This window comes from Hypomesus nipponensis, chromosome 24 (genome assembly GCF_054491055.1).
Source record: "Hypomesus nipponensis isolate SF chromosome 24, ASM5449105v1, whole genome shotgun sequence".
Classification (NCBI taxonomy): Eukaryota; Metazoa; Chordata; class Actinopteri; order Osmeriformes; family Osmeridae; genus Hypomesus; species Hypomesus nipponensis.
Window position 1 is genome coordinate 1332501 of NC_140384.1, and position 2500 is coordinate 1335000.

At 46.6% G+C, this 2500-nt stretch overlaps 8 non-coding genes and 1 pseudogene across 8 annotated transcripts in view; all 9 read left to right on the plus strand.

Annotated features, from left to right (window-relative positions):
- Nucleotides 1-126: 126 nt before the first annotated feature.
- LOC146231540 (5S ribosomal RNA) lies at nucleotides 127-245 on the plus strand. The gene has a single exon (XR_014744190.1). It is a non-coding gene; the product is annotated as a 5S ribosomal RNA (ribosomal RNA).
- Nucleotides 246-423: 178 nt separating this feature from the next.
- LOC146231541 (5S ribosomal RNA) lies at nucleotides 424-542 on the plus strand. The gene has a single exon (XR_014744181.1). It is a non-coding gene; the product is annotated as a 5S ribosomal RNA (ribosomal RNA).
- A 172-nt stretch (nucleotides 543-714) lies between these two features.
- Nucleotides 715-833, plus strand: LOC146231542 (5S ribosomal RNA). Its single transcript, XR_014744182.1, has one exon. It is a non-coding gene; the product is annotated as a 5S ribosomal RNA (ribosomal RNA).
- Nucleotides 834-1011: 178 nt separating this feature from the next.
- LOC146231543 (5S ribosomal RNA) lies at nucleotides 1012-1130 on the plus strand. The gene has a single exon (XR_014744183.1). It is a non-coding gene; the product is annotated as a 5S ribosomal RNA (ribosomal RNA).
- Nucleotides 1131-1298: 168 nt separating this feature from the next.
- On the plus strand, nucleotides 1299-1417 carry LOC146231544 (5S ribosomal RNA). Its single transcript, XR_014744184.1, has one exon. It is a non-coding gene; the product is annotated as a 5S ribosomal RNA (ribosomal RNA).
- Nucleotides 1418-1599: 182 nt separating this feature from the next.
- LOC146231545 (5S ribosomal RNA) lies at nucleotides 1600-1718 on the plus strand. Its single transcript, XR_014744185.1, has one exon. It is a non-coding gene; the product is annotated as a 5S ribosomal RNA (ribosomal RNA).
- A 178-nt stretch (nucleotides 1719-1896) lies between these two features.
- LOC146231546 (5S ribosomal RNA) lies at nucleotides 1897-2015 on the plus strand (annotated as a pseudogene).
- Nucleotides 2016-2183: 168 nt separating this feature from the next.
- LOC146231547 (5S ribosomal RNA) lies at nucleotides 2184-2302 on the plus strand. Its single transcript, XR_014744186.1, has one exon. It is a non-coding gene; the product is annotated as a 5S ribosomal RNA (ribosomal RNA).
- Nucleotides 2303-2484: 182 nt separating this feature from the next.
- The window catches only part of LOC146231548 (5S ribosomal RNA), a 119-nt gene continuing 103 nt past the window's right edge, over nucleotides 2485-2500 (plus strand). Inside the window, exon 1 of the ribosomal RNA XR_014744187.1 lies at nucleotides 2485-2500. This exon is cut by the window's right edge and continues 103 nt beyond it. This is a non-coding gene — a ribosomal RNA (5S ribosomal RNA).

Genomic DNA, 2500 nt, shown 5'->3' on the forward strand with positions numbered 1-2500 from the left:
CATGAAAGGGGCTGGAAGCTGTATTCATTTTGACACGAGAGGGAGAGAGAGAGAGAGAGAGACCACCTTGCATTGTCAATTGCTAAATCTGTATATGGATAAGTAGCCTATGGTTGTCAACTTATTTCGTACGGCCATACCAGCCTGGCAACGCCCGATCTCGTCTGATCTCGGAAGCTAAGCAGGGTTGGGCCTGGTTAGTACTTGGATGGGAGACCGCCTGGGAATACCAGGTGCTGTATGCTCTTTTGCTCATTCACTTAGAAACTGAAATCTTGCAATATGCACAAGTAGTCCTTCATGAAAGGGGCTGGAAGCTGTTTTCATTTTGACACGAGAGAGAGAGAGAGAGAGAGAGACCACCTTGCATTGTCAATTGCTAAATCTGTATATGGATAAGTAGCCTATGGTTGTCAACTTATTTCGTACGGCCATACCAGCCTGGCAACGCCCGATCTCGTCTGATCTCGGAAGCTAAGCAGGGTCGGGCCTGGTTAGTACTTGGATGGGAGACCGCCTGGGAATACCAGGTGCTGTATGCTCCTTTGCTCATTCACTTAGAAACTGAAATCTTGCAATATGCACAAGTAGTCCTTCATGAAATGGGCTGGAAGCTGTTTTCATTTTGACACAAGAGAGAGAGAGAGAGACCACCTTGCATTGTCAATTGCTAAATCTGTATATGGATAAGTAGCCTATGGTTGTCAACTTATTTCGTACGGCCATACCAGCCTGGCAACGCCCGATCTCGTCTGATCTCGGAAGCTAAGCAGGGTCGGGCCTGGTTAGTACTTGGATGGGAGACCGCCTGGGAATACCAGGTGCTGTATGCTCTTTTGCTCATTCACTTAGAAACTGAAATCTTGCAATATGCACAAGTAGTCCTTCATGAAAGGGGCTGGAAGCTGTTTTCATTTTGACACGAGAGAGAGAGAGAGAGAGAGAGACTACCTTGCATTGTCAATTGCTAAATCTCTATATGGATAAGTAGCCTATGGTTGTCAACTTATTTCGTACGGCCATACCAGCCTGGCAACGCCCGATCTCGTCTGATCTCGGAAGCTAAGCAGGGTCGGGCCTGGTTAGTACTTGGATGGGAGACCGCCTGGGAATACCAGGTGCTGTATGCTCTTTTGCTCATTCACTTAGAAACTGAAATCTTGCAATATGCACAAGTAGTCCTTCATGAAAGGGGCTGGAAGCTGTTTTCATTTTGACACGAGAGAGAGAGAGACTACCTTGCATTGTCAATTGCTAAATCTGTATATGGATAAGTAGCCTATGGTTGTCAACTTATTTCGTACGGCCATACCAGCCTGGCAACGCCCGATCTCGTCTGATCTCGGAAGCTAAGCAGGGTCGGGCCTGGTTAGTACTTGGATGGGAGACCGCCTGGGAATACCAGGTGCTGTATGCTCTTTTGCTCATTCACTTAGAAACTGAAATCTTGCAATATGCACAAGTAGTCCTTCATGAAAGGGGCTGGAAGCTGTTTTCATTTTGACACGAGAGAGAGAGAGAGAGAGAGAGAGAGACCACCTTGCATTGTCAATTGCTAAATCTGTATATGGATAAGTAGCCTATGGTTGTCAACTTATTTCGTACGGCCATACCAGCCTGGCAACGCCCGATCTCGTCTGATCTCGGAAGCTAAGCAGGGTCGGGCCTGGTTAGTACTTGGATGGGAGACCGCCTGGGAATACCAGGTGCTGTATGCTCTTTTGCTCATTCACTTAGAAACTGAAATCTTGCAATATGCACAAGTAGTCCTTCATGAAAGGGGCTGGAAGCTGTATTCATTTTGACACGAGAGAGAGAGAGAGAGAGAGAGACCACCTTGCATTGTCAATTGCTAAATCTGTATATGGATAAGTAGCCTATGGTTGTCAACTTATTTTGTACGGCTATACCAGCCTGGCAACGCCCGATCTCGTCTGATCTCGGAAGCTAAGCATGGTCGGGCCTGGTTAGTACTTGGATGGGAGACCGCCTGGGAATACCAGGTGCTGTATGCTCTTTTGCTCATTCACTTAGAAACTGAAATCTTGCAATATGCACAAGTAGTCCTTCATGAAAGGGGCTGGAAGCTGTTTTCATTTTGACACGAGAGAGAGAGAGACTACCTTGCATTGTCAATTGCTAAATCTGTATATGGATAAGTAGCCTATGGTTGTCAACTTATTTCGTACGGCCATACCAGCCTGGCAACGCCCGATCTCGTCTGATCTCGGAAGCTAAGCAGGGTCGGGCCTGGTTAGTACTTGGATGGGAGACCGCCTGGGAATACCAGGTGCTGTATGCTCTTTTGCTCATTCACTTAGAAACTGAAATCTTGCAATATGCACAAGTAGTCCTTCATGAAAGGGGCTGGAAGCTGTTTTCATTTTGACACGAGAGAGAGAGAGAGAAAGAGAGAGAGACCACCTTGCATTGTCAATTGCTAAATCTGTATATGGATAAGTAGCCTATGGTTGTCAACTTATTTCGTACGGCCATACCA